The 14923-nt window shown below is 47.1% G+C and overlaps 1 long non-coding RNA gene across 1 annotated transcript in view; it reads left to right on the forward strand.

Annotated features, from left to right (window-relative positions):
- Positions 1-201: 201 nt before the first annotated feature.
- Positions 202-14923, forward strand: part of LOC135217969 (uncharacterized) — a 47831-nt gene continuing 33109 nt past the window's right edge. Inside the window, exon 1 of the long non-coding RNA XR_010315250.1 lies at positions 202-338. This is a non-coding gene — a long non-coding RNA (uncharacterized LOC135217969). The remainder of the gene's footprint in view (positions 339-14923) is intronic.

The following is a 14923-nucleotide window of genomic DNA, read 5'->3' on the forward strand; positions in this document are numbered from 1 at the left end:
ATTAATTATTCATAATTCCATTTTTTCGTTTTTGTAGAGAGAAATGTTTCATGTGTATTTTTTCTTAATTATGTAAATTGCAAGATATTAATGACTACAAAGAAATCATACATATATTCATAATTTTGTCAAATTATAAAAATGTGTTAAATATCAGAAACAGTGTAAGATGATAATTACGATAAAACTACAATTTTGTACGAGTGTAGCAACACTGTTGCTGATAAACATTTGTCAGAATTTCTCAGAAAGCGGGTGCGAGCCGCCAAGTTTGAATTGTTTTACTGCTGGTTTACTCAGCGATTTCTACTCAGCATTGTTCCATCGGTATACTACGTGTAAGGGAAACGAATATTACAATTGTGCTGGCTTAGGTTAACGTACAAGTGCAAACATTATAAATACGTATTTACATTTAGGCTACCTACTACCTAGGTAGTAGGTTAATTTTAGGTGATAGCCTTGCTTATGATGTTCATGTTGGTTTCTAATGTTTACATTTTAGAACTGAAGAACCTATACCTACTAGGTAGTACTACCGCGTTCCTCTGGATTTTGGGTAGGTACTAGCTAGGTATACTACCTAGTACTAACTACCTCGTAGGTACTACCTACTAGTACTAGGCTAGTAGGTAGTTACGTGCAAAATGAAAGCTGTCCCCTGGAGATGGATGTAAAAACAGGTAGTAGTAGTAGTAAAGATACCAAATGATAAGATGATAAGTACCATAAATCAACTAAAGACTGCACATAAACAAAATTCGGTAAATAGGTAGCTAGGCAATAGTAGCTAGCCCTAGTAGCCTAGTATTCATATTGACTGCTGGGGGCCAGGCTGCAGGTGAAGTCTAGTTTTAGCATGTAGCTAGGTAGCCTAGTATATTAGCATATGATAGCCTATAGGTATTCCTTTATTTTTAATGTTTGGAATGATTGTGAGTTGCCAAATTTTAGCCCATCAGAAATTAGGTAGTTAATACTAGCTAGTTTTAGAGAGAGCCTACTTCCCGCACCTAGACAACAGTATTTGCGATCATAGGTAGTGATTTAGGCTACTAAGGGTTTTTGTGTGGGGGTTAAATCTGAGAAGACTACTACCTATAGCTGGTTCACTTAAGGTAGATTCTTGGGTGAGCCCTACTATATCTACGAGACGTTTGTTTGGCGGGCTCTGATTGGCTGGGAGCTGACTACCTCCCAGTACCAGCCAATCAGCGGCCGCCAGACATACGTCTTGTAAGCATATGGCTCATCCAAGAATGTACCTTAAGTGAACCAGCTATATAGGTAGATATATATTACTACTAGCTATTCCGCGGTGGCCTAGACTATGGCAGTTGCGGTTTTTCTATGCAGTTTTACCTCCTGAACAAGAATTTAAGTAATATTTATGCGGATGACTGTTATTAAACCCCAGGGGCTTGTACTAAACACGACAAAATACATATGATGCCCCAATTCCTGGTGACGGTAGATCTAGGGTACATATCCGCGGCGGCCTAGACTATGGCAGTTGTGGTTTTTCTACGCAGTTTTACCTCCTGAACAAGAATTTTAAGTAATATTTATTCGGACGACTGAATTAACCCCCAGGGGTTAGTACTAAACATGGCGAAATACATTGGACGCCCCAATCCCTAGTGGATGTCGTATCCGCAGTTACGTTCCTCGCAGTCCGTGCGGAACTATTCAGTAGAAATACCCTGGAGGCTTTCGTATTCGTGGGGACGAACGATGCAGAATGCTTATATAGAAATACCGACTACTATGCTTAGTGAAATACAGAGATGCAAACTAACCTTATCTAAGTCACTTAGGTCCTAACCTGGCTGGAGGTTGGCTTCACCTTACTGAACTTATAGAATCTGACCTAAAGTCCAAAAATCATTTACTTACAAGAATAGCCAACAAACCTTTTCCTCTCATGTGGTTACCTTTAGACTAACTAAAGTTTGTCTGTTGGAGCTTAGTAATGGGGCTGTTAACTAGTGACATCTCTCAGTAGCATAAATTTTTGTTGGCTGTTTTGCTGTGCAGACATGCTAGAATAGTATCAAGTCATGTTGTTGGATCTTATTGAGTATTTAGTACTAGTATAAAATTGTTGACAAATTTGACTTGAATGTGAATTATGCTTTTGATTAGTAGATTGATGGTGTTTAAGTATTCTTCTCCCAGAACACTGATTATGAAGATGTTCCAGGCACACTTGAGTGTGTATTACCTAGATCTATGTAACCTATGATGATCAGTCTCAGTTCTTTGGGTACTGGTTGCCGAGATCATGAGCGTATGCTATCTTTCAACCATGTTGATTGCATCTCTTCCTCTTTGTCACTTGCTCAGTGAAAAAATTACAGATTGAGTTGGAAGAAATGGTAGTATGTGACCTCTCTAGGAGCAGGTGAGATTTGGTCTATGCCCCTCTTACTTGCTGCTTCCTTCATGGTCATCAGACCATTTAGATGGGGGTTTGGCATTGGAAGTTTGCTCCTCTCGAGAAGATCACATATTCCTCAACCTGTACTTTTTCCTTTGGACAAGAGACCAAGTCAACATGGTTGAAAGACTGCATAACTGATCTCTGCAACCAGTACGTTATACAGAAAATAGACGATCATCATAAGTGACATAAGCTTAGCACACTTATTTGAGCCTTGGGCATCTTTGTACTTACTCTTGATGGAGAAGAATGCTCAAACACCATCAATCTAATCACAATAAGCATAATACACTTGCAAGTCACAGTTTTCCGCCACTTAAGTAAGGTACCTAGATTCTAAGTTTTGGTCCCTCTGTTGGGACAAATACTGGGAGGTTTTGTTGGTTAACCACTCAAGTTCATGGCTGACTTTCAACAAGAATTGGCTCCCTCCTTACTGGGCATCTGGCAAAAAGGGCTGCCACCTTTAATGTGTAGTTGCAGTTCTGTATCAAAAGTGAGTGTGCAATCTAAACTTCTCAAGTGCTTCTTAGAAGTAAAGAGAGGATTTTGTTGTAGGGTTTGGTGCATATATGCACTCCATACTTTTTGTCTTATCTTCCTTTTCCAGGACCAAAGGGTGCTCATCCCCACGTTTCATCTCTGGCTCGCTGATCATACACTCATCCTTGCATATCCCAGATAGAGTGGAACCTCAGTTTTCGTATGTAATCCGTTCCAGAATGTCTCACAAAGTCTGAAACGTACAAAATCCAAAACAATAATTGTTCCGACACGGCATACAAACCTTCGGTCCTTTTACAATAGGAAGGTACTAGCGGCAGCTGGATAGGTCGTAAGCTTTCGAACAAGGGGTTCGGTAGTTAACTGCTTGTCCGACAGGCGCGCGCGCGCGACTGGGAGGTAAACAAATCACTTTTGCTTTCGGCCTGCTGGCGTGTGGACGTGTATCATCGCTCTCTGCCCGCTTCATCGTCGTTTGCTTTCGCATGATTGTGTTTTTCTTTTTCTAATTATCTAGTGAAACTGAATTGTAAGTACAATCATTTCATTGAATTCAATTGTGAATTAAAGGATCTTGGTGTCACCACGCCCTCCGATTACCCGAGTGCCGGACTGAAGGGCGTAAGTGCGGGAATTCATTTTCCCAGAAATGATCCTCGTATTGGGTTGGAAATGTGTAGATGAAAATCGTAAGTAAGTGCTCTTTTCATTTATATTTTTTTGACCTGTATGCCCGTTGCCGAACGAATGCGCTCGGCACGGAAACTTATTTAGTATGGAAGTGGAATCGCAAGTACAGTATTCATTTTCATCATATTATTTTGATTGTAGCAATACTCATTTTGGATCAGTTTCCGAGCTTACCCGGAAATTGATCCTTCCCCCTTTTTATTTTGAATGAAGTGAAATCGCAAGTGCAGTTCTTTTTCATTTTCATTTTTTATTGAGATTGCATTGTTTACTGGGATCAATGTTTCCGCTATTCCCGGGAATTGATCCTTCCCTTTTTATTTGTATGAAGTGAAATCGCAAGCGCAGTAGTCTTTTCATTTTTCATATATTTGTTTTTTGATTTGCATCAATTCATTATGGATCAATTGGTTTCCAGAAACCTTGATCCATAAAAGGTAAGGAATTGATCCTTTCACCCTTGCGCTCGGTACCTAGGGCGCAAATGCGCTCGATCCGAGCCCTTATTCATTGTGAAGTGAATCGTATGCAAGATGCATTTTCATTTTATTCCTATTATGATTGCATCAATATTTATTTGGTTCAAGTTCCGCTCAGTCAGGGAATTGATCCTTATGCCCTTGCATTCGGGCCGATGGCACGATTGCTCTCGGGCTCTTATATTGTTGTTGGGTACATGGGTACTGTGCGGGGGTGGGGAACGAGAACCCCCCCCCCCCCCCCCCCCGCCCCCCCCCCCCCCCCCCCGCTCAGCTCCCACAGATGGCCCTTCCCCTTGGGGGGGGGGAGGTTATCGGCGTTCTTCTCCTCGCCCGATCCGTCGAGCGCGGGGGAGGGCGCTCGGTGCCCGATGTACAATTGTATTAGGGGTCTTCCACTCGTTCGGAGAGGGCTCACCCCCCGCGCGAGGGGACTTCCCCCCCACTAATCGCTACTACTGTTATTTCCGCAGGTGCTACTGCCACGAGGGTGGACCTTGGTGAGGTATGGGCGTCCTTCCATTTGCCATTTTTTTACAGGGCGTGCTAGTGACCAGCGGGGCTGCGGTTCTATGTCTGGGCCTACTGCGGTCACCCATGGAGTGGTGACCACGCAACCAGGTGACGACGTCCCTCCTCACCTGGTGTACTCGCCTCACGTGGTAACAGTCTTGCCTACAACCGCTGTGAAGTGCCGTTCGCCGTACCGAGAGGGGGGCGTGCCGCCGCCGCTCGTGGTTGCCGCGCTGCAGCGACCACACTTCCGCTGCCCTAGAGCTCGCCCCTGGACCTGCCGCCAGTACCAGGATGTTGCTGGCTGCTGCTCCACTTCCTGTGTTTCCGGTGCTGCCTGCCGTACCTGCCGATTCTGGGCTGACTGTCCATGCAGTTGCTGCGCTGGCTGTCCCTGTCGTCGCTGCGCTGGCTGTCCCTGCCGTTGCTGCGCTGGCTGTCCCTACCGATGCTGTGCTGGCTGTGCCTGCTGTTTCCTGAGATGCCCATACCTGCTGATGTCGTTTTACCCTGTTCGTGGTGGTACTACCCCAGACTTTGGTCTGTCTGTACAGGTGCGTCCGGGCCCTGTGGCTTCGGCTACAGCAGCCCCGGCTCCGCCCTGGATAGCAGATCTTACGTCTGTCCTGAGGAAGCTGACGAAGAAGAGGAGGAAGGTGTCGTCGTCGTCGTCTTCATCTTCTTCATCGTCGTCGGCTGCCGCCTCTTCCCCTTCGACTTCTAAGGCTTCACAGCCGAGGAAGAAGAAGGTTGCCTCCTCCCTCCTAAGAAGTCTCCCTCGGGAGCTTCTCGGGACCCGTCTCACCTCGGTGGGACGGGAGGGTTCCTTCCGCTGGTCCTCCTGCTCCTTCGGGAGCGGGGCCCGTCTCTTCTTCCGCAAGGAAGACGACTACGGGGACCAGAGGGGTACCGGCTAACACCGGTACTTCCTCGCCTGGTGTCAGTGGTTCTGCCACTGCATCAGGGTCCGTCTCGGCCTCTCGCGGGAGGTACCGAGTGTACGGTCGCCTACAGCGACCGTGCAGCCAGGAACCAGACCTCTTATTCCGCTCAGCGTCAGGTTCACGGCACGGGGGGGGCGGAAGACTGGTGACAGCCGCTTATGCGACTCTCACCAGACCAGCTCTCACTCTCGCGGCGAACAGCTGGCTACCCGGGGACGTGACGGTCCACGACCGACCACGGGCTGAGGCTGGGAAGAGGTCCTCCCGTTCGCCGGTGCCAGCCACGGCTGGAACCAGCGACGTGACGTGCCGTGAGGACAAGCACCGGTCTCACTGTGACAGTGGAGCCTGCAGGTCGCCTGACCGTCGCTCTCACAGAAAAGCGACCGGGTACGGCAACCAGCACCAGCTCTTCTGATACTCGAGATCGGGGCCGCTGTGCTCAGTCCAGCCGTTCTCCACAGGAGACGGTTCGACCAGGCCTGCAGCTCGATCGCCACCGCGGGTTGACGATCGCCTGCAGCCCTCAAAGCCTGCTGGTGCTGCCAGCGAGCAATGAGGGAGCGTCAGGTCTGCCTCTCCCGTACCTTCAACCTCCTCGGGTTTACACCGGGAGGAGCGAGGTATTGAGGAGTGATCGTGAGGGGTGAGTCCCCCTCATGATCCCACCACAACGCCCTACGTGCCAGCACGGTTTCTGGGGAAAAAAAAAAAAAAAAAAAAACCGGCCAGGACGTATGCGCAAGCGGATGGGGAAGACGAGAGGGCTGTCGCTGTTCCCCCTTCTTAGGAGGAAGGTTCTCGGAATATGGTCTTGTTTGAAGGGCTTAACGGTCCCCACTCTGCAAGATGCTGTGACTTCCGAGATCCAGAGGGACTTTGTCGAGGTTACGGCGCTGATCGTCAGCACAATGATCTCGGGGAAGGATCGCCGCTCCCACCAGCAGAGCCATGTCTCGGCTCGAGTCGTTTTGGGGCCCGAGAGGGAACCCAAATCGACGGTGGGTCTGCCGCGATCGGAGCTTGCCGACTGGGTTGAACCAGGTAGTCTCTCGTCTCCGGACAAGAAGGCTCTCTCAGTTCTGGACGGTCGAACAAGCTACTTCACCTCCTCTACTGCGACAGAGGCGTTTCTACGTGTCTTCGGACACCGTATTTAAATACCCCTTCGGTCCTCCTGAGGTTTCGACCTCGACGAGGACTGGAATGAGTCGGAGCGGTATCGGCTCTCTCCTGTCAGGTGTCGATTAGCCCCACCCAGACGACGTTCACAGTGGAAGGACGGCGTTCCCCCTCACCTGCTGCCGGAAGTGGGGGGGTGCCTGGCCAGCCATTGGGCAACTTGGCAGCGCCACGGCGCCGAGACCTGGATTGTAGATGTCCTTCGGGAGGGAGATCTATTAACCTTCGAATCTCGGTCACCCCTCACCTCCAACCCGGTCCAACAGCAGGCGTACGTTCCAGGGGCATCGAAGGACGTAGCATTGAGACAGGAGATCAAGACCATGCTGAGCAAGAGAGCTGTAGAAATCGGCACGGATCAGTCACCGGGCTTTTACAGCCGACTCTTCCTGGTGGAAAAGTCTACGAGAGGCTTGGCGCCCGGTGATAGATCTCTCTCCCCTGAACCGGTTGGTTCGCCACACCCGGTTTCACGATGGAGACGGCACGCGCAGTGCTCGACTCTATCAGGGAGAACGATTACATGCTTTCAGTGGACTTGACAAGGATGCGTATTTACAAATACCCATTCATTCAGTCCTCCAGAAAGTACCTCCGCTTCATCCTCGACGGGACGGTGTACAGCTCAGGCCACGTTGCTTCGGTCTCTCAACCGCCCCACAGGTGTTCACGCGAGTGTTCACTCTGGTGTCTGCTTGGGCCCATTCGCACGGGATACGTCTGATGGGGTATCTCGACGATTGGTTAGTCCTGGCGAGCTACCGCTCGCAGTTGCTACAGGACAGGGATCGACTGCTCGAGTTCTGTCGCGATCTGGGGATCGTTCTGAACTTCGAAAAGTCCGATCTCGAGCACAAGCAGAGGATGAAGTACCTGGGTATGCGGATCGACACGGTAGCAGGGCGAGTCTACCCCGCAGACTCGCGGATCAGCAGATTCAGGGAGGCAGCCAACAACCCAGTTCCTGTGCTCGGCAGGAACAGGTAGCTCAGCGATGGCAAGTCGTGATCGGACACCTGTCTTCACTCGGGAAGCCAGTCCCTAACGGGCGTCTTCACCTGCGGTCTCTTCAGCGAGACGAAGGAGAGTTGGTCACAGGCGGACGGATCCCCCAAGCTTTCCATTGTCACGGACACAGGAGGTGAGGCAGGACCTAGCCGGGTGACTGGACGACAGGAACCCCTTAAGAGGAGTGCCTCTGCGCACTCTCCCCCCGGGACATGCAGCTGCTCTCGACGGCATCGACCGAGGGATGGGGCGCACACCTGGAAGAGTTGCGGACTTCAGGAGTGTGGTACGAGAACGACAAGCACCTTCACATCAATGTACTGGAACTCAAGGCAGCGTTCTCGCTCTCCAAGAGTTCCAGGACCGCTTGATGGGACACTCAGTGGTGTTGATGTACGTCAACACCACGGTGGTGGCTTACGTCAACAAACAGGGGGGCCTAGTGTCTCTCCCGTTGTATCAGTTGACTCGGCAGGTGCACGAGTGGGCCGAGGCGCACTCAATAGAGCTGTCGGCACGCTACATTCCAGGGAAGGAATGTAGTAGCAGACACGCTCAGACCGTCGGGATCAGGTGATAGGGACCGAATGGTCTCTACACCAGGACGTGGCGGAAAGGCTCTTCGACCTGTGGCGGCGACAGTCGAGGATCTGTTCGCCATCCGGCACAACAGGAAGCTCCAGGTGTTCTTCTCGGCCGTGCCGGGATCCATGGGCAGCTGCAGAGGACGCTCTTCAACACCCGTGGGACAACCTCTTCGCCTATGCCTTTCCCCCGTTCAGCCTGATTCGCAAGGTGATCAGTCGAGCACTGGTCATCCCGAATCTCAGGATGATCCTGATGGCTCCCAAATGGCCACAGGCCATTTGGTATCCGGACCTGCTGGCTCTTTCTCGCAAGAGAACCGAGAGAAATTCCCCATTGGCACAACCTTCGCGCCCAGCCACACGTCGAGCGGTACCACCGAGCAGTCCAGTCCCTACGTCTTCACGGCTGGCTGTTATCCACCATCTCTTGCGAACGAGAAGCTTTTTCGTAGCGCAGCAACAGAGATGGCTGGAAACGTCCGTCAGTCCTCTGCAGCTGTGTACCAGGGGAAGTCGGCCGTCTTCTGTGGTTGGTGTCGTAGACGGGGCCTATCTCCTCTCAGAGCCACTCTTCAGCAGGTAGCGGTTTTCCTCGTTTTCTCGCCGAGGAAGCTCCTCTAAGTTCCCACAGTCAAAGGATACAGAGCCGCCTTGACGCTCGTCCTGAAACTGACGGGATTGGACATCTCGAACCGTTCGAGATCTCCTTGCTTAAGAGCAGCCTCCAAAGGTCTTGCCAACCCAACGGAACTAACACAAGACCCTCTTCTTGCTGGACCTGGCATCGGCGAAGAGAGTACGGGAACTTCATGCAGATAATGATGTGGATGAGATGCTGCTTGTCCTGGGAGGACGCTACGGCGCTATCTGAAGAGAACTCGACACCTCGGGCCTGAGTGTCGACGCCTCTTCGTTAGCAACGGGGTCACCAAGAAAGAAGTATCAAGAACACTTTTTCGTCGTGGCTGCGTGAGGTCTTCAGGAGGGCGTATGAGGCTGATGGTAGTGACGACATCCGTACGTCCCGTCCGAGAGCTCACGAAGTCAGAAGTATTGGCCCCTCGTTGGCGTTTCGTAAGAACTTCTCCGTGGCGCAGGTATGGAAGGCAGGGGTCTGGTACAACCAGACCACCGGCACCTTCCTTATACCTCTTGGATATTGCCCATAGGTCCTTGGATCGGTTTCCTTAGGACCCGTGGTGGCTGCTCAACACGTCGTCTAGCTAACCCAGACCCTAGCAGGCTGAACAGCATCGAGTCCTGGTGTGACTGTATGAATAGATAGTGAATGAGAAAGTGACTGGCTTCTCTTTCTATCTTTTTCTACCCCTCTACCTGTGGGTAGAGGGATACGGTCATTCACCCGCTGGATAAGGACGAGATGCCGGTGAGGCTATATGACAGAGCCCCATCCTATCCCTTTCACTAGGGATAGGAGCAGAATATCCACCACTGTCCTTCTACAAGGGGGGAAGTGGATGCCTACAAGAGTCAAAACCATGACTTTATCTTTGCTCCTGTACAGGAACAAGTTCTTACATTGCTGGTACGAAGAGATACGCTTGCCTCTCTCTTAGTACTCGGTCCAGAGGTCTGACCATTGATCCTGCGGTGCACACCCCGATCAATCGGACAGAGGCTTGGATCCCTCCCTCGCTCTTACGACCAGGGAGGCTTCCAAGGTTGGGCGAACACCAGTCTGTTCACAAAAGACTCAGATTCCACCCACCAAGAAGTGAGTCTTCCTATTGTAAAAGGACCGAAGGTTTGTATGCCGTGTCGGAACAAATGACAATTTGTCCAAAATTGCATTTTTCCTAACTATACAAAACCTGAGGTCCTTTTACACATAGCCCCACCTCATGCCACCCCTCACTCTGCAGTTTTTGCTTGGGCCAAAAGCAAAAGTGATTTGTTTACCTCCCAGTCGCGCGCGCGCGCCTGTCGGACAAGCAGTTAACTACCGAACCCCTTGTTCGAAAGCTTACGACCTATCCAGCTGCCGCTAGTACCTTCCTATTGTAAAAGGACCTCAGGTTTGTATAGTTAGGAAAAATGCAATTTTGGACAAATTGTCATTTCCCATAAGGTGTAATGTAAATCCAATTAACACATTCCAGCACCCGAAAATATGTTTAGAAATGTATTTCATAGAGAATAAACAGGTTTACATACAGAAAACAATGAAGAATAAATGTAAATGACTAATGAAATGGATGAATAAACATTTAACATCATTCTTACCTTTATGGAAGACACTTGTTAGCATGTGGAAGACGAAGAGGAGGGGAGAGGGAGAAGGAGTGGTTATTGTGTGGAAGGTTAATCCCCCACCAGAAGGACTTAAGGTATCAAGGACCTGTCTGGGGTTACTTTTCCTCTTTGTTATTTTTACTGATACTAGGACAAGGTTGAGAGTCACTGGACCCTTGTTGCACAACAAAACTATCCAGAAACATTGTGTCTGATGTCTCCTTTAAATTTACCTAACGTGGAACATGACATTGTCAATAAACATGTTGGAGACACGCATTACATCATCATTGTTGGGATGAGAATTCACAACAAAATTTTTTACATCACTTCACTTTGCAAACATATCCTTAATCACTGGAGTAGGCACATTATATATGCCTGTTCACTCTGAATTTTTTTAACCAGCCTCATTTGGCCATAAATTCACTAACAGCAACACTTGTTGTAGGTATTTTCTTACTGAGATTGGCGTGCAACATCCTCCAACACTTTGCTACAAGTTCTTTCTTAACAGAGGGGCTGGCACTTGGAACTTTTTTTGGTCCCATGATGGCTTAGTATTTAGCAGTTGCACTAAAATAAAAAAAGCTCAAAAAACAATACACAAAAGCAGAATGGATCATGAGGGAACACAGGTTGCTTTGTTTGGGTGCTCGGTATGGGGCCTAGTCACGATGTGTGCCCTGGAAGGAGTGTTTCCTGGTGTACGAAATCCAAGGATTCGCTCGAAACCAGAGTCAAAATTTCATCGGAAAAAGTATGAAAACTGAATCGTACGAAAGCAAGGGTGTACGAAATCTGAGGTTTTACTGTAATATGGAAACAATTGGTCTTCCTTTGGTATAATTTAATGACATATGAGTATATTGTACTTCTTTGATTAGATAATGTACGTATATACAGCAAGGAAGTGAAACACAAGCTAAACTTAATATACAAAGTAATGCTGAAAGTATCTTAATAGTAACAACAGTGAATTAAAAACTAAACAACCATTATTGAGTAAATAATATATGCATACTACAGGCAGTCCCTGGTTGGGGGGGTTCCGTTCCTGGAGGTGTGCCGATAAGAGAAAACGGCCATTAACTGAAACTCAGCAATTTATGGTGCCGATAACCGAAACCCAGCCCATTATGGCACCATAAATCGCCGATTTTATGGCACTAGACAAGTGCCATAAAACCAGATCGCCATTAACTGAGACCACTGATAACCAGGCACTGCTTTATATAGAGAAATTAATTTCTAATCACCAGAAACAAATTCCTCTGAATCCTCGTTGGCAGAGCGGGGAATTGAACTTGGTACTGCCGGATTGGTAGGTGAGCGCGCAAACCACTCGTCCAACAAGGAGCTAGGGCAAACTGGAACAGGAGGGAAGCCGAACATATTGGCGTACCCTGGTGGTTGATGTCAAAGTTCAGACTTAGTGAGAAAGTCTATTTGTCTACTGAACCCTGACCTTCAATTTGGGTGTTGAGTTTCTCTTGGGGAGCCAGGGGTTACTTGTACCTGGAGTATCCACCAGTTGGTGGTGTTATGATGGTTTTTAATTTTAATGTTGTCGGTGTTGGTAACGTTTTTTGGTCATATATGTTTTGTTGGTACTGTGTCCAGGGCAGGGGAAGTTTTTTCTACAAGATAATTTTTGGGTGTTCGGAGTACTCCTTCACTCCAGAGTCCTCTTTCAAAAGTGGACTTATCATGGATGCTCCGATAAGTCACTACGGGTCAAGATGAGCAACAAACCCTTCTTCTTCCCAGCTTTATCCCTATTAGGTGTCGCTGTTTTTAATGAGTCTCTTCCATCTACCTCTATCCTGTGTCATTTCCCCCTGTACTCCCTTCTCCCTCATATCATCTCTAATGCAATCTCTCCACCTGGTCTTAGGTCTTCCTCTCCTTCGTGTTCCATCCATCTCCATATCCATCACTCCTCTTGCCATGTGTTGCTCTTCTCTTCTCATCAGATGACCATACCATCTTAACCTTGCCTCTTGTACTTTCTTTGATGCTTCAGTGACCTTTACTGTTCCCCTTATATGTTCACTATGCGGTAGCCCTTGCATGTCCACAGAGTTAGGGCGATGTATCTGTGGGTCACTTCTGGGTGACAGCCTAGCCCTATTCTCATTCCTTGTAAGACTCATTTCATAAAAGTTCTGGCCGGAGATTTTACAGATGGATGCCCTTCCAGTCTCCAACCCTCCCTATTTATGCGGGCTTGAGACTGGCACTGAGTTGGGCTGGCTTGGCACTGAGTTGGGCTGGCTTGCCCTTTCCCCCCTCTCCTTGGCTAGAGATGAGCAACAACCAAAAGATAGTAATCACCTGCTCTAGCTCTCTTACCAGGTAATTATGTTTCAAATTCATCAGTATTACTAACTGTGTTTGAAGCAGATATATCCATTTATCCCACCACCTATCAGTGTGGGATTCAGCTGTGCAATTACTTGGTAAGTTACTTATGTGAAAATGGTATTTTCATACTAAAATTGTTTCTGATATACGGTGTTCCCCCTGTATTCACGGGGAATGCATGCCAGACCTGCCCCGCAAATAGCTAGAATCCGTGAATATTTGAAACTCCTATAAAAATGCTTAAAACTGCCTATTTTGTTGGTTAAAACTCAAGTAAAACCCACTAAAAATTTTAATACATATGTACCTGTTTTTTTTAATAGTTTTATAACAAAAAGTGCATTTTATGATGTGATGAAAAAAACTGGCATTTGTGGATATTTCTCATAGAAAATTACCACAAATATTTGAATTTCCCATGAATAATGGGTAGATATGGTCCATAGGGAAATCCGCAAACATGCTAGTTTGTGAATGCCGAGAACACAAATAAGGGGTCAGCGGTACGTAGTTACCAAGTAATTACAGATTGGAGTCCTCCCTCCCCCCCTCTAATGGACATGAAGCACAAAAGAAGTTATTTTCTCTAGTGTTGTTGCACCTATGGTTCCCCAGCAGAGGGGAGGGTAGTTACCTTTACTACTACTGAAAACAAATTAATCGATACCGCAAATTTCAAATTTAGCTGCCATTCGAGTAGAAAAGTATAGCTGTGTAATTACTTGGATAGTATATGTGAAACTTAATTTTATTATGAAAATACCATATTTAACTTAATTTTATTATGAAAATACCATATTTATTCTGTCTGCTGTAGTTTTTATACACTTGAGCAATAAAGTTGACAAATTTGCCAATGTCATGAATGTTTCTAACCAGCATGAAATTACAGTCTTACTCTTTATCTACAGGTCAAACTGACAGGCAGTAAAATTTGATAAAAGTTTGCTAAAATAATTGTCATCTCCAATGCTGTCATCCCATATGAGCTTCATCCACAGGCATGATAATATACAGGCAGTCCCTGGCTTACGACGGGTTCGGTATACAACGTTCCACGGTCATGGTGCTTTTCAAATTTATTCATCAGAAATTATTTCCAGGCTTACGGTGCATGTTCCAGGTTTACGGCACTTATGTCGCCAATCTTGCGGAAGAAATGACTCCAAAAATGGAAAATAATCAATATTTAAAGTTTTTTGTGAAAAAAGCAATATAAATGCAGTTTACATAGTTTTTAATATACAGCCAAAGCATTAAAAGTAAGGTTTTTTAGGATTTTTGACGATTTTCCAGCTTACGACAATTTTCAGCTTACAAAGCGTCTCTAGAACGGAACCCCTGTTGTAAGCGGGGACTGCCTGTAATTATAATAATAATAGCTTAGGTTTAATAGCCAGATACCTAACAGCCAATATTCAATAGCATGTACAATAATTTTATTGGATTTGAAAATTTACTATATCTGATACTATTACTAATAGGGATGCAATTGATATTGTAGTTTGCAGGGCTGTATATCTTGCTGTTGCCAGTACTGATGCATATGCTAGCTTGCCCCTTCTGGTTCTTACTAGACTTGATCTGTTTTGGTAGCCACATTGTTTCCTCTTAATATATTTTGGACTTCAAAGTCTGTTGCAGAAACTTAAGCTCATGCATACCAGGAGGTTTGAAGATTTACTTTGGCAGAAAGTGCTTGCTACAATATGCATGATCCATATTTTGGGGCTCTATCCCTATTGCAGTTTTTAACCCAAGTAAGGTAGCAGTATCATTCTTTGTTCTTGTCAGGAAATCTTAATCACAAAATTGACAAATATCAGTCCTGAATCTCACATGTTACATTAATAGCAACAGGCTTCCTGCACTGACTTGCAGACATTTTACAGGCTATCCCTGCTTTACAGCAGGGGTTCCGTCCCCGGCTGTGCGTCATAAGCTGAAAATCGC

This window comes from Macrobrachium nipponense, chromosome 9 (assembly GCF_015104395.2).
Source record: "Macrobrachium nipponense isolate FS-2020 chromosome 9, ASM1510439v2, whole genome shotgun sequence".
In the NCBI taxonomy this organism is placed as follows: domain Eukaryota; kingdom Metazoa; phylum Arthropoda; class Malacostraca; order Decapoda; family Palaemonidae; genus Macrobrachium; species Macrobrachium nipponense.